The sequence below is a fragment of the Struthio camelus genome, chromosome 3 (assembly GCF_040807025.1).
Source record: "Struthio camelus isolate bStrCam1 chromosome 3, bStrCam1.hap1, whole genome shotgun sequence".
NCBI lineage: Eukaryota > Metazoa > Chordata > Aves > Struthioniformes > Struthionidae > Struthio > Struthio camelus.
Window position 1 is genome coordinate 27,187,006 of NC_090944.1, and position 21,860 is coordinate 27,208,865.

Below are 21,860 nucleotides of genomic sequence, written 5' to 3' on the forward strand. Positions count from 1 at the left end.
GAGAAAGAATCATGTGACTGTCTGGGCCCTGCCTCCTGGCTCCCCTGATCACCAAGCCCTGAGCACTGCCAAGCAGTATAGCTGGCCCATGCCAATTGCCCAGCACCTCAGAGGGCTGTGGAGGAGTCCTGTGTGAAACCATCTCTTCCCCCATCACCAGATCACTCCAGCCAGTGTTTCTCTGTGCTCTTTCAATGAGGCTGAAGGCCCCCTCCAGCAAAGCAGATCAGGGATCCTGCTCCTCAGTCCCCTCCAGTCCTCGGCCTTGCAGCCAGGACTAGAGGAGCTCCCTCAGCATTGCACAAACTCCAAGCCCAGGGTGGGGCAGAAGGAAATGCCAAGTTCTGCAGCCGGACAGGAACAACTCCATGCACCAATACAGGCTGGGGCCAATCGACTGAAAAGGCCAACAGCATCATGAGCTGCATTAGGAAGAGCTTTACCAGCAGGTCGAGGGAGGTGATCCTTCCCCTCCACACAGCACTGCTGAGGACACACCTGGAGTACTGTGTCCAGTTCTGGACTCCCCAGTACAAGAGAGACACGGAGCTGCTGTAGTGAATCCAGCAAAGGGCCATGAAGATGGTTAAGGGAGCGGAGCATCTGTCAGACAAGGAGAGCCTGAGAAAGCTGGGACTGTTTAGCCTCGAGAGGAGAAGGCTCAGGGGGATCATCTTAGTGTGTGATGGGGGGGGAGTTAAGAAGAGAGAGCAAGACTCCTCTCAGTGATGCTGAATGACAGGAGAAGTGGCAATTGGCACAAACTGAAGTACAGGAAATGTCACTTAAAGATAAGAAAAAAACTTCTTTACTATGAGGGTGATTAAACACTGGAATGAGTTCCCCAGAGAGTCTGTGGAGTCTCCATTCTTGTAGATAATACAAACTTGACTGGACATGACCATGAGCAAGCTGCTCCAGCTGGCCAAGCTTCAAGCAGGGGGGTTGGACTAGAAGATCTGCAGAGGACCCTGACCACATAAACTATTCTGGAATCTATGGTGGCATTTGGTATGGCAATGAGTCTCCGCCCTGGGGGGTCCAATCTGTGCTCGGGGCTGGGGGTGAACCCCCAGGGCATGTGTGGCTGGGTAACAGAGGGCAGTGGCAGACAACAGCTCTTCTAGAAGAGCTTAAACCAACTTTTATTGACAAATCAAAACAACATCATCCTAAAAACAACCCCAAGAGCTCCCCAGGTAGTGAGTAAGGGTCTTGCACACTTGAAGCTGAGAAAGGTGGATCTTCAACAGCTTAATATTGCAGTGGGCTGAAGAAAGAGACCTTCCCTTCTTCCCTTCCTCCCTCCCTCCCTCCCCCCCCAATATACACAGCAAGAAAAGCCCCAGCCCCAATAAGTAGTGGTCAGTACAAAATAAATAAGTAAACCAGCAGCACCAGAGAACGTGGCTCCATGTGAGCCTTCAGGGAAGTCCCACCACCACTGCTGGTTTCAATGGCCTTAGAAAGATGCTTGAGCTCCCTTCCTGGGGATGGGACAGCCAGGTCTGCCCCTTGCAGAGCCCAAGGGCTCTGCCAAGTCTCAACTGCTGTTGGGGCAGGATGACTGGCATCCTCTGTGGTGGCATCAGCCCCTGCAGTCAGGGGCAGTGACCTTCAGGGCTAGGAGGGGGGCAGCGGCAGTGCTGGCATGGAGGCCAGGCTTTGGGGCTGCTCTGTGCCTTGTCCCCAAGCCCGAGGGGCTGGCGTGCTCCCAGCAAGCCCTGGCTGCTCTGCCCCACGTCACTGGTTCATGACTGCTTTTAACGTGTCCTGTGAACAAGCATTTAGGCAGCATTTCCACAGCTCCAGCAACGCAACCCTAGTGCTCCCTCTGCTTTCTGCTGGGGCAGAGGAGCTGAGCTGCCCAGACGGGGCACCGACCTCTGTCCCCAGTGGGTCAAGGCATCTGGGACCCACAGCATGGGTGACCCATAGTAGCCAGCCAGGCATCTCTCCCAGCCCAGGTGAGGGACACAGGACAGCCTGGGGACCAGAGGCCTTCTCCAACCCCACTGCTCTGAGAGTAAAGCCAAGAAAGGGATCCACAAAGCAGAAACGCAAAATAGGAGGCACAGCAGCAGGGAGGAGATGTCCCTCAAGGTTGCTGCAAGGCAGAGGCGAGGAGAAGGGCATGGGGCTGGGGCAGGCGGTGGCGCTGGGCTAGGCGTGTGGGGGTGGCCCCTTTGCCTCACGCTCCCACGAGCTTCTTGACCATGTAGCCTGGCATGCTGTAAAGGAAGAGGGCCAGCAGGATGAGGAGCAGCAGGGCCAACACTATTTTGATGATGAGCCACTTGTAGCGGGTGCAGGTGAGGTATTTGATGGACTTGAGGGGGTTGAGGAACCTCATGAAGGATGTGTCTGGGCGGCTGTTGGGGAAGCAAGCATCTGTCATGAATGCCGTGGCCACAGAAAGGGAGGGCAGGCACAACAAGCAATACAACCAACATGTGAGCAAATGCTGTGGCGGCAGCATTGTGTCCCACCCAGCCACTCCAGGGTGCAGCAGGCTCTCTCTGGGTTGGGGCCACAGCAACCATCCCCACCCAGATGTGGCTTTCCTGTGGCTGCCCAAGTGCATGATCCTCCCCGGCTCACCGCAGTCTGCTCGCACCCTGGCACAGCCTTGACTTTCCTTTTACAAGCCCAGCTGGCAATGGAGAGGGGCACTGTGAGAGAGCCCACAATCTCCTTCCTTGGATAACCCTTCATGGAGTGAAAGAGCCTGACCTTGAGGATCAGGAGGGTTTCCAAGAGGCGCCAGCAGAATTTGTGCCAGAAGGAGTGCAGGGATTTGAGGGGGGAGAGGGGGGGGGGGTCAGATGAAGCTGATATCCTGGCAACGGGTACCAGAGGGGAAGAAGAAGAGGTGGGAGGCTGGGAAAGGGGGATGGAGCTAGGAAGGAAGGGAGAGAAGGAAGAGGATAAGGAAAAGCAGGGAAGTAAATAGAGGGCAGTGGAATGAAGCAGGAGAGGTGACTCTGTGCCTTTTACCCTGCCCACAGCCCTCATTCCTACATCCCCAGATAAGTGACCCCTTTCTAACCTTCCCCTGCCTGGCTACCTCCCCGGGAACCACCCAACGCAGCATCTCCCACAAATCTAGGCATCTGCTGGGGGAGAGGGGTCTCCTACTTACTTGGGTTTCTCCAGTGGGTCAGGCTCATTGCGAGCGAGCCCAGCAGGGGATTTCTCTGCCTCTTCTGCTGTCAGGAGGTGTAGTTCAGCTTCAACTTTTCCCTGCAGGGAGCAGAGAGAGGCCTGCCGAGACATGGGCAATGCTCTCCACCGCAAGCCCCAGAGATGGTGCCAGCCAGGGACATGGTGAGCAGAGGGGACCCAGTGTAGCAGAAGCAGGCATGAACGAGTGCTGCAAAGGTGCCTCCATGTACACAGAGGATGCAGTCCCCAGGACAGAAAATCCCCCCACTTCTCTCCATCCTTGCCGTGATCTCCAGCTCATCGTTTTCATCCCTGGCCACAAAGGGCCACCAGCCTTTCAGTCGCTTCTGCTTGAAGAGGGAAACCATGGGCAGCTCTGCCTCATTTGTCACCATCTCCATGCTGCACTGCTTTGCAGTCTTAGCTCCCTGGGGAAAGTGGTTCAGGTCCAGCTCAATTGCCCCTGGTAGGAGAGGAGGAAGGATAGATGGTGGCACCCTTCCACTGTGAGTCTTTGGCTGGAGGCGGGCTAGGCCAACATTTCCTGCCCTGGCGAGCATTTCCGAGCGGTGTGTCCTGGGATCCTCCCACACATCTATGGCCATGCATCCTCTGATCTCTCCAATATATCCTGCTTTTTGGGTCATGTCCCCACATCCTCTCACCCTCTCAATCATCTGCCCACGGCTTCCAGCCACCCTGCACTCCAAAACTAACTTGGGCATAGAGCTCACAGATAGGGAACTAAGGTAAAAAGCTAATGCCTTTGCTACAGGAGCAGCCTTTGAACAGCAGCATGAAGACAAGGCCTCTTAGCCTAACTGCTCTTACATGCAGCATCCAAAGGGGTTTGTAGGACACAGTTGGCTTAAAGACCAGGGCTGTCCTTCCAGGATCTGTTCCTACATAAACCTTGTCTCATCCCACATGCCTTCCTGCTCCATCAGCCATGTAACCCCCCGCTATCCCCCCAGGTTCCCTGTCACCACAGCTCAGCTGGCTCTCCCCCCTTACCAAGGAAATCATCAGCTGAGAAGTGGTCGGCATCCCAGACCTGCAGGGTGAGGCGAGCAGGGATCTTGTATTCAATCTCGTCCCAGGAGAACATGGACTCCTTGGAGATGACGATCTTATCCTCTGCCATCAGGTAGTCAAAGGGAAAGGTGGAGCGCCAGCTGAAGTTGCCCTCGCATGCGGTAATGGACATCTGTGTCTTGCTTGCCCTCCTGCTGGCCCTTCAGCCACCTGCAGGGCCCAGAGGGATGGAAGGGGTGGCACATATTAGCAGGAGGGAGGAGAGGGCACAGGGCCATCCTGTGCATACAGCTGGGATGTCTCCAGGCCAGCAAGGCATGGACAGACTGGAAGGACTCAAGAGTAATGAGCAATGGGCTAGGGTTGCTCAAATCACCATGTCAGCCTCTCCAAGAGGCAACATGGGCATGAGGGCCCTAGAGGGAACAGGGTGATTGAGGGAGCAAAATGCAAGCTGGTTATCGGGGTCTTTCTCTGGGCAGGGGGATGTTCAAGAGATGGAAAGGAGCAGGGAGCATTGCTGGGAAGTCTGGAGCAGAGCTTGCTGGAACGAGCATTATGGATGTTCCTCAGCTTCTTTGACATGACAGGACACCTCTATTCCTCAGGGAACTCTCAGATTTTTGTGAGCCTGTTGGTCCTGAGGGGCTGCAGCCAGCAAGGACATGGGTCTGTGCTTAGACACTTACTACAGGGTTGTTCCCCTGGACTCTGAGCATGTTGACACTCCTGCTCTGCCCTGCAAAACACACAGGGCAAGCAATCCCACCCCAAGCACAAAGGGAAGGCCTGTCACATTTCAGATTCAGAATCATTGAAGAAAAGCCACACATGCATAAATCACCTTCTTACCTGCCTTGAAACAGACAGTGACAAGACCTTGTCCCCCTCACACACACGTACACAGACACAAATTTCACAGGTCTGCCAGTATGCAGCAATGGCATGAATGATGGAGAGAGCATGGGTCCTTCCAGCATGTTAAAGTTCATAGCTCCAAGGGCACCTGCTCTCTGTGCAGCATGGCATTGGGAATGCGGAGGGAGGCACTGGATGCACAGCCCTAAACAACCCTCCACTGCACTCTGCAACAACCCTCCACTGCACTCTGCAAACAGGACCAGAGATAGAAAATGGAACGAGTTCTCTAAGAGCAGCATGAGGTGCAAGAGGAGGAGACCTGGCCTCAGCAGACAAGCCTGCAGAGCAGCAGGATGGCTTTTAGGAAGCAGTGAGTAGTTTAGCAGAGATGTGGGAAATCAGTGCATGGTGTGATGTCAGCCATCAGCCTTAGATTCTGTTACACTAATCTGACCTTCCTCCTCATGCCTCTTTGCCATGACATAGGGTTTAAGCCTTTGGAGAAAGCTTGTTTTCTTGCCTGCTGCACATTGCACTATGATCTAGTTGCATCTTAACCTGTGTGTGTCAATTAAAAATGAATGAAAGGATCCGAGCTTGAATTCCGGGAAATCCAAATCCTCTCTTGCTGAAGCAGGCAGTTCAGGTAGCTCTGAAGGGATGGGAAAGGGAAATTTGGTGACCGAATTTGGCGGAGCCCATGTTGAGGGCCAGTCTCAGAGCCCTGGTATATGAGGACAGGAGAAAAGGGTCTCACAAGCACGTTAAGGTAAATCGTGGGCCAGGGCTCACTCAGAGATGGTCCATAGGTACCATCTGCCTCATGCTGAATATGGGGAGGGTTAGTGGGGTCTGAGATTGTGGGGAGGACTGGAATTTAATCGGTGGCTCTAGTAACACAACATTGGATCTAGAGCTACAGAAAACCTTCTCCACCCCCCCATCTCCAGATTTAGCTGTATGCTGGCAGCTCGTGAGAGAAATGTCTCGTAAAGAATTGGTATGTGAAGGTGCGGGTTCTCTTGTCTCTAAAACAGGGGAGTTTTGGAAGTGGTACGTGAGAGAGAAGCAGAGATAGGGTCACCAGGAAGCTACCTGGAATTTGGATACAGATGCTGGAAGTGGAGGCATGTTGGGCTGAAGACCCAAGTGGGGACACCAAGACCAGAGCCAAGGGGGACGGAAGCACTGTGCCTGCCAGGAGCTATGAATGTCAGGAAGCAGACCTGAGGCAGAGACGAGTAGAGGAACAGCCCACACTCAGGTCCTGTCCAAGGGGAGAGGGGCAGAAGGGACCAAGCAGCAAGGCCTCGGCCACTACCCCCGACGTAGATGTCAGACATCTTCTCTCCCACCAGGAAAGCATCATCTTCCAAAAACACCTCATCGGTGTTCCAGATAATGACCCACAGCTCAAAGCTGGGCAACCAGGCCAGGCAGCACAGACAGACACACGCAGCAGGTCAAGCACCCAGCAAGAGAGACACAGAGGCAGAGACAGAGCACAGGACATAACAGCAGCATTGGCACTATCTGGCCCTCCCCATGGGGAAACCCTTCCTAGCTGCATCACAGAACCCCCCTCTCCAAAACCAGCCCTGGGGCCTAAGTGAGCACCAGGACTTCAGCAAGGCTTTTGACACTGTCTCCCATCACATCCTCGTAGGTAAGCTCAGGAAGTGTGGGCTAGATGAGTGGACGGTGAGGTGGATTGAGAACTGGCTGGATGGCCGAGCTCAGAGGGTTGTGGTGAATGGCGCAGAGTCAAGTTGGAGGCCTGTGGCTAGTGGTGTCCCCCAGGGGTCAGTCCTGGGTCCAGTCTTGTTCAATATGTTCATCCATGACCTGGAGGAAGGGACAGAGTGCACCCTCAGCAAGTTTGCTGATGAGACTAAACTGGGGGGAGTGGCTGACACACCAGAAGACTGTGCTGCCCTTCAGAGGGACCTGGACAGGCTGGAGAGGTGGGCCGAGAGGAACCTCCTGAAGTTCAACCAAGGCAAGTGCAAGGTCCTGCACCTAGGCAGGAATAATCCCATGCAGCAGTACAGGCTGGGGGTTGACCTGCTGGAAAGGAGCTCTGCCGAGAAGGACCTGGGAGTGCTGGTAGACACCGAGTTAAGCCTGAGCCAGCCATGAGCCCTTGTGGCCAAGAAGGCCAATGGGATCCTGGGGTGCATGAGGCAGAGTGTTGCCAGCAGGTGGAGGGAGGTGATCCTGCCCCTCTCCTCAGCCCTGGGGAGGCCTCCCCTGGAGTACTGGGTCCAGTTCTGGGCTCCCCACTACAAGAGAGACATGGCGCTACTGCAGAGAGTCCAGCGGAGGGCTACCAAGATGATTAGAGGGCTGGAGCATGTCTCCTGTGAAGAAAGACTGAGAGAGCTGGGCCTGTTGAGCCTGGAGAAGAGAAGGCACAGAGGCAATCTCATCAACGTGTACAAGTATCTGAAGGGGGAGTGTCACAAGGATGAGGCCAGTCTCTTCTCCGTGGTGCCCAGTGACAGGAGAAGAGGCAATGGGCAGAAACTGAAGCACAGGCAGTTCCATCTGAACCTGAGAAAAAACTTCTTTGCTGTGAGGGTGACAGAGCATTAGAACAGGTTGCCCAGAGAGGTAGTGGAGTCTCCTTCCCTGGAGGTATTCAAAACCCGTCTGGATGTGATCCTGGGCAATATGCTCTAGAGGTCCCTGCTTGAACAGGGAGGTTGGACTAGATGATCTCCAGAGGTCCCATCCAACCTAAACGATTCTGTGATTCTGTGACCCCACCACGAGGAGAAGTGGAAGTGGTGGCACTGGCCAGCCACATCATACATACCCCGCTGACAAAAATGTCACTGGATTTCTTGCCAGTGAAGTAGTCATCGTCCTCCAGGATGACCTCCTCTGTGTTCCACACTATCACTCTAAGCTCATATCTGGCAGGAGGAAGGGAGACAAGGAAGTGAGGCACGGGGGAAACAGTGGGAAGGGGCAGGAGGAGATGGGGTGGGCAGAAGGGAATGGGATGATGCTGCAGGAAACAGGGGCCAGGAACGTCAACTGCAGGACTCTACTCGCAGGGGTCTTGACCTAGGGACCAAGAGGGCAGGAACACAGAGGGAAATCATGCCTGAACTTGGAGACAGCCCAGGCAGGGTCAGAGGAGCAACAAAGGGATTTTTACCGTCATCTACTCTGAACTGCTGCATGGCCCAAGCCAAAGGCTCTAGGAGGCAGCACAGGCTTAGTCTGAGGTAGATTTGTGGCTACAATGCGGGTCTGTTGGCCCTGCAAAACAGTCTGAATCCAGCTCTTTTCCTCATTTCCCCACCTTACCCAACTGGGTCACCCTCCTGGAAACACAGGACAATTTTCCCTTGCCTTCAGAAGTCAGCTCCGAAGGCTGTACCTGGTCTTGTGTCCCAGTCACTTCATCGGGCATCACTGTCTTTCCTAGGACTCCAGCAAGTTTGGAGCCTGTAAGATATTCTCAGCATTGCCTTTGGTGTGCAGGCAACTGGAGTTTCCCAGCCACACTCAGTTCAGTTGGGAATTGTGCTGATGGATAAACCAGCTCCAGTGGGAGCTGGCAGAGGAAAAGCAGAAGCCAGTTTCCTTGAACTGGAAGCAGCTGCAATGTGGATGGGCTAGAAGAGGACTGGAAGACTGTGTTAGAGAAAGGCAGCCATGTGGCCACAATCACATCACATGGTTGGAAGTGCCAGGGACTCCTGTGGGACTGTGAGACTCCTGCCATCTTCAGTGCCAGCACCCTCCTGTCTGCTCCTGTTGCGGGGGCAGGGGGGGCTTTCTCTGTGCTGTTCCTCTATAGCACCTAGCACTTGTCCAAGCAACACAGGGATGCTCTTCAGAGCTAACAGGCCACACTGTCAGCTCGTGTTACATGCTGAAACTCCTGGCAAAGAGATGGGAGCTGCGTTAAATCCCTAGGATGATAAATCAGCAGAACCTTGCTGAAATTAGGGTTAGGGCTGGGTGCATTGTTCTACCCCCTTCCCCATACCAGGGACTAGCTAACAATTTAAACTCCTCGTCTAGACAGACACAGAGAGATGAGGAGCTGCAGGGAACTGAACAGATGGGAACTGAACCACCCTGCAAGGGCAGCTCCACAACCTGTGGGGAAGTGGAAGACATCATTTGATGCCTCCAGTCTTGGGATTTCTGGACATGCCAGTCTGGTTGGGGTTCCCAGGCAGATGGCTGTGCTGAGCTGGGCCATGGAGAAGCAGTAGAAGAAGGGTGAAGCAGGGCTCCGTCCCCAACCATGGGTTTTCCCTGGGGTTTGATGGCTGGCAGATTCCTTACTTCTTTGGTTTCCTGGGGGAAATATAAATGGCGGGGCCTGTGCTGGCATATCCATGGGGAACATGTCCACCCACATCTCCAGGTGACCCTGCAAGGTTGGAGAGGTGCAATCAGCTCCCTCAGATCCTCCTTGCCCAAAGACACCTGCAGCATTCCCCCCAGCTCCTCCTGCCCTTCAGCATCAGTAAGGCTGTGCCAGTCCTGCCAAGGCAATGCAAGGCCTGCAGCACCGCACTAAACCCTGCCGGATGTGGGGCAGTGCAGGGCCTGCAGCACCACACTGAACCCTGCTGGATGTGTGATTGGGCAGGGCTCCATTGTGCTGTTTGTTCTTTATTGACGCTAGTAGAGGAATTTTTCCTGGCATGGCATGGTGCCAAGGAAGAAGAACACAAGCATGGGGGAAGCAGGGGACCCAGAGACTTTGGGGTATGAAATAGATGCCAGCTGAAGATGAAGAGGCACTGAAGATTTAGTTAGCTGGGGTCAACGCACAGTGTTAAGGGCTGTTATGTCCAAGTGCCACTTTTCGTAGGCTGCCTCCCTCCCCACTCCTCCCCATGACAAGGTGGGTTGCAGCTTGTCTGCCCAGCTGAGATCTCTCCTCCCTGCTTGGAGGCTAAGCAGGCCCTGCCCTTCCCCCTGATCTTGGGCTGTGGGGACCTGTTCAATGCCCGGCTTGTCAGGGTTCAGCAATGGACGCCTCTCCACGTGCTCAGGGACCAGCCTGCAGCCTACACGTGGGATGTCTTCCCAGTGGTGCAGCACAGTCAGTGCTAGGTGTTCATCTGTCTGCTTCTTCTGTCCCGTGTGGGTAAAGGGAGGACTGAGTTTGGAGAACTGGGCAGAAGAGACACCAGGGACAGCAAACAACCCTTTTCCTCTATCCCAAGCAGGACCCAACCTCTTACTGACAGCAGTACCTCCAATCTGGGTTTGCAAACCTCTGGTGAGGGGTTTTGGAAAAGGCGTTTAATTGGTTAATTATCCAGCCCTGAAGTGGAAAAGCTTTACAAAATGGAGAATGGAGAAAATAAAAGCAGGTAATTGTCAACGTGTTAAAAAAAACATATAACTGCACATATATGCTCATCCCTGTTAAAACCCTGATTTTGCAGCTGTTGGGCTTCTTTTTCCACTTTCCTCATTTTTTTTTCATTTACACAAGGACGGAGTAAATATGACAAAATGAAAACAGTAGCGTTTTATACTCTCTTCATGTAGATGTAAATTTCTTTGCGGTTGGAGCTTGCATCTTTGGTATTCAATAGAATAACATGCATGAGAACCAACTAATCTACAGGAGTTCATCCAACAAAGGAAGAAAGGCTGAGAGCATGCCAGATATAAGTGCAAAGGAAAAGGTAAAAGCAGAATATATGGGTAAGCAGATACAGATGAGTCTTTCTGACTGTGATGAGCACCTCCAGAGAGCCGTAGGAGTGTCCTGCAACCACTGTTCCTCCCAAAGACCTGCCTACATCAGATAAAGCAGGATTTTGTGTTGTGGCTGCAGTTCTTCTGACTAATACTCTAATGTGCTTTGTAGAAGGCAATTTTGCTTTTCTCTTGTCTAAAAATCTTTTCCTATATTTTATTATCCTTTTCACATTAGGGGAATTAGCTTAGTAGCTTTGTCATTTATTACATTTTGCACAGCAACGATCAATAATCTCTTTAATGCATAATTTTGAAATATGTGTTTAAAAAAAAAGCTGCTGGTTTTTAGTCACAGCTCAGCAACATCTGATCAGGCCAGACAGCAGTCTGTGAATGGCTGTCAGATTGCAGATATCTGAGGTTTCCAAGCAAAACTGTGATCAGCATGCAGCTCCATTAATCTATCCCTTTCCATTCTTTTCATATGTCATATAGTAATGCTAATGAACCGGGCAGTGCATATTTGTAGGCTGCACATTAGACATAAACAATTTATCATTTTCTGTTTAATTAAAGAACAATAAAAAGAAAATTATCCATAACGGTCCAGAGTCTACTGAAGGACTCAAGATTAACATATAGCTAAATGACTGTGAGGCCCACAGTGACCTCCACAGATGAGCACCTGGAGGCTAACACAGGCCTGGCACAAGAGAGTGAAAATTCTCCAAATGATGCTGGTGCAAATTTGAATTGTGACAGAGATATTAAATAAGTATAATTTACTGTTTGAGAACTGAGAGAGGCAAAGAGCAAAAGGAAATAGCTAAAGGAAAAAAAACATTTTTAGAACACTGCTTCCTCAATATACACACAGATGCACTCACACGCGTACACAGTGATGGCGTTCACTGAAACAAATTAAGCATTGAAGAAAAAAATCCTACCACATAATTAGTAACCAGTTTAATTGCAGGCACTAACCTGCTCTCTCTGGCAAAACCCTGCAGTCATGTTTTTAATTGGGCTTGACTGTATCTTGTAAGCACAGGCGGGAGCAAGACGCGGTGCGGCACACCCTGCGAGCCACTCGCTGGGAGCATCACAGCAGTGCCTGCGCCCGCCTCGCAGCTGGCTTGGCTGCTACTCACTGGCATGGGTCCCCTCACACAGCCAGGGCAATGCAATCTACCTTTGCTCTTCTCAGAGACATAACATTTTATTTTTCCTCAGGAGACACCACTGTAGGAGCAGCAAAGGTTTAAAAGGCATTTCTTTTTCTTTCCAGGCTACAGCATACTTTACTCATACCTTGTGCCAAGCAACAAGACTATTAGCCCATGCTGCACGTGAACACATAACAGAGCAGCCAGGCTTAAATGGAAAGAAGCCCCAGGAAATCTATGTGAATTATATTTACTTTTTAAAAGGCCTGCTTTTTATCAGGCTAGAAAATGTAAAGGAAGTAATGGAACAATCTTAGTAAGCTGAGGAAGAGAGCACTGCTTTTCTAGATACCCCGAACTTGCAGTCTGCACTTAGCCCAGGGGAGCTGTGACATGCTGTTTCAGAAAGCAAGTGAACTCAGGGCAATTAACTTCTCAGCTGCCTGGCTGTTGCTTTCATTAGTTTCATTAGTTTAGTGCATTCAGTGAATATTCCTTCCTAATCCTGCAAAGGTGGAAAGTTTATGGTCTTAAACTTTCAAGAGAAGCCTGATACAGAAGAGTCCTAAGAGTGCCAAAATTTCTTCATGCCTCAGTTTCCTTATCTGTAAAATGGGATTGATACAATGGTAGCTCTAGAGTAACTGGGTATTCCCTCATGCTTTGGTATTTGCTTAGTGAAGTGCAGTGACATATACATTGACTTGAGTTGAATTCTTCAGTCTCTATACTTTATTCTCAAATTTACTTTTCTTTTACTTCCCCTGTACCTCAGGGGACCGGGTGGGGGGGGAGGGGGGGAAAGGAGGGAAGATACCTTTCCCAGTTCCAGGGCTGAATTTCTTGGCAATTCCCTATCTAAATTTGTAATCTGACAGACTCAAAGGTCTCCAAATTGTTTTATGAAACTTGAGAGAAAACTTGCAACTTGACTTGCTTTATGAAAATGAGAGAAGTCCCCATGGTGGGTTACAGTGACAGTATGCTGCCTTGCTCATGAACCTTCCCTGAACTTTCTGTATTTGTTTTACACAAAATTCCTGTTTAGGACAGGGCATATGTCTTGTTCTATATCTCACATTGTACATTTCAAAGGTAAAATTCCTCAGTGAATGTCTATAGTTAAAACCAGCTGGTGAGCCTACTGTAGATATTCCTTCTCAATTCTGTGTGCGGCAGAAAAGGCTGTTTTCAAGCATATCGCCCTGGAACCAGCACTAGTTCACTACAAAAGTAGCTCATTTCCTCTTTTTTAAATATGATTTCCTTTTTTATCAGGTTTTAATAGAAATTTCATTAATTTAAGTAGGTCTGTTGTAAATCATTCAGGAGTGTTTCTGATTTTTACTCTTCTTTTTTCTGTAAGCATTCAATAATTTGTAGATAGGAGTCATCTGAAAGTTAGCTGTCTAGCTTAAGTTCATCATCTAGACTTACCTATAGTCCGTGAAGAGAGAGAGCCACATCCACTTAAGTGACTTCTTCTACCCGTTAGAGATATCTATGTTAGAACGGAAAAATCACCATCTGAAGAAGTTTTCCTCTCTCCAACGACCATGCAGAGCGTAAATGCCAGACTTGGACTACACACCTTGCTTGAAGCAAATGAAGTTAGTCTGTGATTCATGTGCATAACGCAACCAACTTCCAAAGTAAAGGTTGTTTGCACGCTGTTCTTTGCTGTTGTTATCTCTGGCATATAGCTGATCATCTGAGGTTATACCAAAGAACACAGTGGATGATCATTCTGCAGTTTCTGTATGTTTGGGTGGAAAATAAAGCATGCGATAGCAGAGCCAGAGCTGGTGAACAGTAGGATCTCGTGCAATATTTAATGTAACTGAGTCCAAGGCACGTATTCAGATCCAGAGCTGGAAACATACTGTATATGGGAGCAGGATTAATAGCAGGTGACGATAGCTAAGGAAGAGAAAGTTAAATAACAAGATAAACAATAAACTTTTAGTTACAAGCAATCATCCATAGTCAGAGTTATATAATCCTGGGAATCTGTGACCATTTCACATCCAGACTAGCATAATTCAAATATTCACAAGAACCAAACAATATAACTCATTTTGGAGAGACAGAATGAACTTGTCTTCTTTTGTATTACTCAGTCAGTGTTTCTAGCCTGTCTAGAAAAGGCAGCATGAGCATATGGTTTTACAATACTGCATCTTGTTATAAAGTTAATAAAAACTTTATAATCATTAGCATAAAATATTACTCATATTTAGAGGGACCTTCTGATCGTTTTCCATCTCCCTCCGTCGCCCTTACTTCTTGCATCATGACTTCATCTGTAAACATGGAGAAGGAGCTCTATGACAATTGCGAGACAGCTGATGACTGGAAAGCACTGTTATTGTCAGACAAGAAGATCTGAGCTCTCGTAAAAGCAGCTATACCTGTCAGAGCTCAATGATGAATGGCAAAGTTGTCCCCATTTCTTCACCCCATTCTTCTACGAGAGCTTACTGTCCTTGCAAAGGAGCTTGAAAATTGGGCACGAAGTCACACTTTAGTAAATGCTGTTCACAGCTTATCAGCTCACACTGCAGATGAAGATGGCTTTACGTTAAAGCACCAGCCTAAGGGAATTTTCCTGGTCGTATTCTGGGGCAGGGCATAGAGGCCTTAAACTGCCACAGTTCATCTATCAAAGCTCACGTACCAGACTCCCCAGATGCACTGGCTTTTTATCACACCACCAGGGTGCATGAGACTGGCAACGACCATTCGTCACCTTACTATGACAAAAAAAAGAACTGGTTCTAAAAAGGAAAACATTCACCAGAATAATATTTTTTAAAACAAACAATAAAACTAGAGACACCTTTACTAAAAAGGCTCCAACTTAAAAATCTTATGAAGATTTTTAAGAGGTAATGTATCCTAAATCTCCCCATGTCGAAGGCTTATACTGATAAACCCCAATTCAATTTTGACTTACAGAATATGGTGTAAGACTCCTATCTAACTTTTCCTAGTTAGATGTTGCCTACTTCTCTGGAATTTCTCTGCAGTCGAAAGGCCTAAGGTTACTTGAAAACTGCCATTAAATAAATAAATAAATAAATTAATTAATTAATAATAACGTGAAGTTTCAGCCAGAGTCACCGCTTGCTCTGTAAAGGCAACTATATGTTCTCATCAGGATGGGACAGAATAAAATGTCACCTCTAAACTGCTGAGTCACTCCGAGGATGTTGAATCTTCCTTAGTTCCTGAATTGCACTCAGTAGCTGGAACAGGCCGCTTAGATCTATCCACTTTTCCACAACCCCCATCAGGCATTTGGATAAAATGATTTGCTTCAGAAAGGACAAAGCTGTTAAGAAGGTTTCCACTAGCGCAAAACACTATGGAAACAGGATGTTCTTAGTGCACGCAGACTTTTGCTTTCCACACCTTTACATGAGCAACGCATTGCTAGTGGGAGCAGGGAGAGGAAATAAGCTTCCATCCTCAGAATCCTCCCACTCTGGCAGTTTATTCTGCAGAACGGTGCAACAGCAATCTAAAATAATATGGCCCTGGTATTACCAGCTTTGCCAAATATCTTGCCACTAAAAAAACACACTAACATGCCAGTAAGAATGTCTCTACACATTATATTTGTAACCCCATTCTCCAGTATAAACTTCTATAATTAGTAAAATATTCCCTTATAATAACTAAAGAAGTAATTTAATTATATTCAGAAAGAAAGGAAATATTCTTTCAGATTTTCTTCTATTCTGTTGCATTTAATTCTTATAAATAGAAGAAATGCAAAGCTCTGTGCTCTGTGCTATATATATATTTGTATATACAGGTTTTAGCAAAGCATAATTATAGCAAAGCAGCAAAGTATGCATAAAAATTAGTATTCAAATGTGGTATGGTCAATACAGTGCTTTCAATTCTTCCCCTTTCCTGGTTTCTAAACTCCAGGAACTTCTGCAAGCTGAAGTAATACCTTTCTCCAGTATGCTGGTGCTCATATTACATAAAAGGTACTTGGCTGCTTTCTTCCATAGGAGCATCTGCTCAGCTGACAGTCCCTAGCGTACCAGCTTTGTTTTGTCCAAGGCACCAGTGATGAGTAATGGATCTGGCTAATCCAGATAATGTATGATGTAATTGTCAAAGGGGTTTAATTATCAGAACATTATATGGGGGATTATTTTGTAGTACAGTTTTTAGTTCGCTTACAGGCAGTTCTGAATTTGCAAGAACTACGATAAGTTATAGCTATCCAATCAACCATCATAATAACACATCTCCCCTACTATGCTTAGAAGTACAGAGATAGAGTGCAGAAGCTCAGCTTGTTACTTGCAAAAATAAATGATCTGTGTCATTCCATAAAACTATCATCAGAGCACTTTGGAGTCTAACATAAATCCAGCTCTCCTACCAGTTAAAATAAAAATATTCATAAGATTTCAAAACCACTAGGCAATCAAGCATGCAGTAAAAGTTTTACTGTAAGTGAAAGTGATGATTAGTTAGTGTTAGCCCTATACCACTGCTCTTAGGTTCTGAACCTCAAACTCCATTTTTCTTTGTCATAAGAGAGCCTCAGACTGAGAAAGTGAGATTGCTGTCTGCTTGCCTGGCAACAGCACAGAAAGGGTGCTATACCTTTGCAAGCTATTGTGAGATGCGGTGATGCCAGTTTGCCATCCGTGAGAGAAAAGCAAATGAAACATCAGCTCCTCAATAAATACACGCATACACAAACCAGTAGGATGCTAGGCAGAAGGAGTATTTAGCAGCGGAAGCTGGCAGTGCTGAGTGCTGGGGTCTGATGGGTGACCAGGACCACAAAATTCCAAATAGAAAAAACAGGTAAAACATGCTTTTACATACACTTTATGCTTTCCTGTTCCCCCAGCCATGTGAAAAAGCAGCAGTCTTCATACTGAACGATGAATACTCCCTCAGTTCTTGCTGCCAAGGTGCAGCTTTGTGCCAGCCCTTGCTGTGACAGAGCAACTACGAGCCAGCCCTCAGCAACCTCCTCCGCAACGATGGGGAGGGGCACAAGGCGCAGCGGGATGCCTGTGACTAAGCAGCCAGAAATGCTGACCTGGGTGTCTGCTCCCTAGGTGCTAGTCTCAGCTTTGCTGCTGACCCTTCTTGTTACATCAAATGAGCATCTAGTTCTCATATTTTAAAAGAAAAATAGACACTCTCCTGGGAATGTTTTTGTAGTTAAAGGAACCCAGCAATCCCCATTGTCATTGGTGCTCCTAGGCTGCAAATGATTTCCAAGGATTATGTACCTATAAAGCATATAGAATAACAGGGCCTTCAGGCTGAAAAGATCCATCCCTTTTGACAAAGTTTGTATTCTGACACACCAAGAAACTCTAAATCTAAATGTGATAGCAATGGTCTTAGGTAACTGCTGCACTTGACTTGGATAGGAACAACTTCTATTTGATCATCTAATGTCTTGAATGAACTTCAGTGCAGCGGTCTAGTTCTCTCACCTCTGTGAAACGATGGTTTTAAACTCTCATAAGCTATTCATCCCTCAGTCATTTATCCTCACTTTTGCCTATGGAGCTCTTTGATCGTAATACTATGTGGCATTAGTTTTCCTGCTCGTCCCCTGTATATACATAGAAATCAGTTTGATCTTCTAGCGTAGAATTATAGACCAAGTCATTGCGTTATATAACAATAACCTAAGGCTGTAGTTTATGTGGACTTTTTTAACAGCATAATTTTGCCATCTTTAATACTGGTAACATGATTTTTAGCTGCCTGAGGGACGGCAGTCTAATTTAATAGTCAAAGGTGTCGCAAATTCACTTCTTAAGATCTGGTTGTAATATCTGATTCTCTTCCAGCACTCTGAGTCCATTCTCTTTGCTGCTTCTCTGCGCAAACTCATAATCCTGAGTCTTTCAGAGTTTTCTTTATGTCTCACTATGCTTAAAATTCTTTCTACAGAACATTTATAAGAATATTTGAGACATTTGATTTAAATCCAGGTTCCTCCCCAGTATTAAAATAATCAAGAGAGCACAAATAAATATTTTCAAATGGCAGCCAAGAAAATGAAAATTCTTTATCATTCCCTTTTACTAGACTTATTTTAATATTTAGATTTTCCTAAAATATTTTAAAGCAGTTGCTGGCACCAAAGTAAAATGAAGTAAGACCTTTATTGATTAAATGGACAGCCAACACGTCAGGCATTTTCACATATATTCATGTGAATATGACTTTTTACAGCATTTGTTAACAACCTAGTACCTCAAGCTTAAAAATTATAATAAGTTTAAGGAATCAAAATCAGAGGACTGCCATTCATCCTGATTAGAGTAAGCTTTCCCTATCATCTCTATGATGACAATTCACAATTTGCCTTCTCACTTCCTGTTGCCCAGTGAAGACTCTAAATTGGAGCTCAAGCTATTTTCTAAATTCTCTCAGCTTTTTGAGTCACTGGTGACAATAACACTATCCTAAGGCCTATCACATGGACACAGGGCTGGAAGTGACCTATAGGACTGAGTGCAGTCCCCTGCTGTCACATTACATAGGACCCTCATAAACTAATCAAGGTCAGTTACAAAAGCAGTTAGGCTTTTCCTTCTCCTCCCATGACCAGAAATGAAATGGCCCAGCACATCACTGTTGGAATAGTTAAGGACTTTCTTCTCACTTTCAGGTAGTTTTTAGCAGCAATATTAGTTGCAATTTTTAACTGACACTTATACCTCTTTAAAAATAGTCAAAGTCTATCTTCACCTAAACCCACTAATTTCTTGATATAATATCTTGCCTAGTAACAATAACTTGTACCGGAGAGGTGAGGTATTTTTTTTTTTTTAAATTATAAATTGGATACATAAGCAAAGAACCTCTTTCTTGCTTGCTTAAGTATATCACATGGCCTTACTGTTTCTAGAAACAGGTTGACCAAAAAAAAATAAAAACATCCCTGTATTTTATCAATGTCTTATGGTCTGGGAGTATTGCATTAACTCAACTTCTTTCCTATACCTAGGTGGTCAGAAATGGCTACTCACACTGACCAGTCTAATGCTCCACAGGAGTGTTAACTATGATTTCTAGATCAGGATTAATGGTACAATGAAGATGACTGAAGATAATCATAGGCCACAAAATTTTGATGTGCTCACACTATAAACAGTACTCTGAGTTTACACTAGAACTTTTCCAGAGTAGTATCTCTGCTTAGAGGGATAATGTTCCCCCCCCCCCCCCCTTCCTAAGGAATCTGTTACACAGAGTGGAAAACTAGATTTAAACCTAGTTTCAAGCTTTAGATCTGTCAAATGAATATTTAGAGCACAATAGTTAATCTCAGAGATGCTCAGTTTAGCAGTCAGTAAAACAAGAAGAGTGATGTTAATCCACCTTTTAGAACATTTTGAGAGCTAAAATATTTTCAATCAGCTGGTTATAAAGCTGAATTCTCACTTACACAAGATTAATTTCTCCCATTAGAGTATTGCCCATAGGAAGAGGGAGACTCTTTTCAATGTCTTCATACTGAGAGATAATGAGTACCCTCAACTCTCAATTAACTTGGCAGGATATATTCTTTGAACATGTTTAGTAGTTTAAATAGTCTTCTCCTGCCATGTTGCCTCTGAAGTGTATGTTTGAGATTCCATCCTTCATTATGTCCACAATACTTTTTCTCTACAAAATTGTATTAGAAAATGAAAAATCACTAGTCTTGCAGATAGAGCTGTAGAAGAAAGTGCCAGGATTAAATAGATAATTAAATCCCATAAAAAGTCCCAGTTAAATACCCTTCCTCTGCCCCCAATCCCCCTTGCTCTCATCCTAGCAATAGAAGAGGGCAGGAGAGAAATAAGTTGAAAAGTTTTTCTCTTCGAAAGCTTTTACAACAAGCTTTTAAGAGAAACTTTCAACTGACAGGAGAATTCTCCTTATTTACTATATCCAATGAAATGTAAACAGATTACCATATAAAATCCTGGTGGTATCCTACATCAGCTTATGTCCTGTGAAGAACAAGAAACTTTCCTAAGAGCATAGAAAAAGGTAATGTTCTAAGACCACATCCAAATCAGATTATGCCATCATTAGCTTCCATATTTGCAAATAAGGTGTTTTAAAGATGAGATGTGCATGTTTCTCTAATTTAGAGATGCCTATTTCTAGACATGAGATGTACCTACGCACTTTGCATGGTGCTGATTAGTAACCATGAGAAGTGAGGCTCTCAGCTGAGCATACAGCATATACTAGGGGACTGCTGGACTTCTCACAGGACTCTTAACAGCAAATAGTCACAATAACGTGAGTGCATGAGGATGAGAAAATATCAGGCACTGCAGGCAGGCAGCTTGCTACTTTGTGTCTGTCTCTCAGAAAAGGCTCAAACCAAGTGATTCATGAAGTTGGTACAAGTATAGGTACAACAGTGCTATGAATCTGATGGAAATAAAATGGGGGAGAGGTGGGAGGCACACTCATCACTGGCACTTATGTGGTGTTGTATAACATCACACCTTGCCATCTGCAAAATATAATGCAATTTGACATGATGTGATGCAATTAAATATGACATTCCATTTTTGGACCAGGTACTCACTATCCCCTTTTATAATAGGCATCAAAACAGATTTTCTGCTAGAAGTAGTTGGCCATTATGTTCTGACACACTTAGATAATTGTATAGTGAATAAAAATTCCAATTTGCAAAGGATCCCAAAATTTAAATATTCTTTTCATTTCCAGTTAGGAAAAATCCTTAAATTCCCAAATTCCTCATTTTCTAGGGATAAAATTTGATAGAATGAATTATTATACATGACACTAAAAGCTCTATCTTAAGCTGGAATTTTGTATTTTCAGTATATCAACAACACAAAATACAAAATACAACCTAGTGAAATGAAAGGCATTAGAAAGAGAAAAGCATTGGAAAATGAAAAATTAAATTGTGTCCCTTCAAAAAAAGTTGAATTGGCTATTTGAAGATTGTCAGAACTTTGTTTCCTATTAAAATACACACACATACATATGTAGATATAGGTATTTATACTATATGTTTTGAAAGCCAACCAACAAAAATTTCTTACCTCAATGTAATTGTATCCTCAGTGATTTTACAACTTGCTTTTCTCAAAATCTTATATTGCATGGAGGTCAGGTCTGCAAAATTTATAAACATATTTCTATTCGTCAAAGTGTTAAGCATATTCTTGATATCAAGTGTCTAACTTTTAGGTTTAAAAAGTTCTTAACAGAAATTTTAAGCCCTCTGCTGAATATGGATAGACTACTTCTAGTTATTCTTTTGCAACACTAGCTAGACTATACCAGTATTGTTTTTGAAAAGAATCATTGATTCCAAGACTTGTAGACAGCTAGCTTCATTGGAATAGCATAGTTGTATTCATTATGCTCTGTAATCACACTTGAGAGAAAAATATCATTTTCTTTACTATTAGCTACTTAATTGAAGTTCCTAAAACTAGCTTATATAATTCAGTTTCAAACTAAAATGGAACTAGCTTTTAAAAATAATTTCTACCATCATACGACTTGATGTGAACTCCAGTATCACTAAGAAAACCACAAGTCTATTCCAGTGTACTCAGCAGTACAGGAACAGGCATCTTATTTTGAAAAGATGATGCAACCTCCAAAGCTTCCATATCCCAAAAGCTTTCAACAAGATTAAGATTATACCTATTGGGTCATTTCTTAGGAATTCAAATTCGTTCTGGTTACACTGATCAAAACAATTTATAATAGCACTTACTGCAGCTCTGCCCCCAGGTATGGGATAGGGTTTATTCACTCAAGCATGCAGCGGAGCCATGCCTGATCTCCTGGTCTGCAGGAGAGCGAGTAGGCATGCCTTTGCACTGCTAAAGCTGGTTGATACCAAACTTCTGTTTAGGAGACTATTCAGATGTAACTCAGCTT

General features: G+C 45.9%; 1 long non-coding RNA gene across 1 annotated transcript; it reads right to left on the reverse strand.

Annotated features, from left to right (window-relative positions):
- Nucleotides 1-4,188: 4,188 nt before the first annotated feature.
- Nucleotides 4,189-16,878, reverse strand: LOC104139515 (uncharacterized). The gene is made up of 4 exons (XR_011139864.1): nt 16,779-16,878; nt 13,510-13,838; nt 13,356-13,419; nt 4,189-4,410 (listed from the first exon to the last, which is right to left on the reverse strand). It is a non-coding gene; the product is annotated as an uncharacterized lncRNA (long non-coding RNA).
- Nucleotides 16,879-21,860: the final 4,982 nt, after the last annotated feature.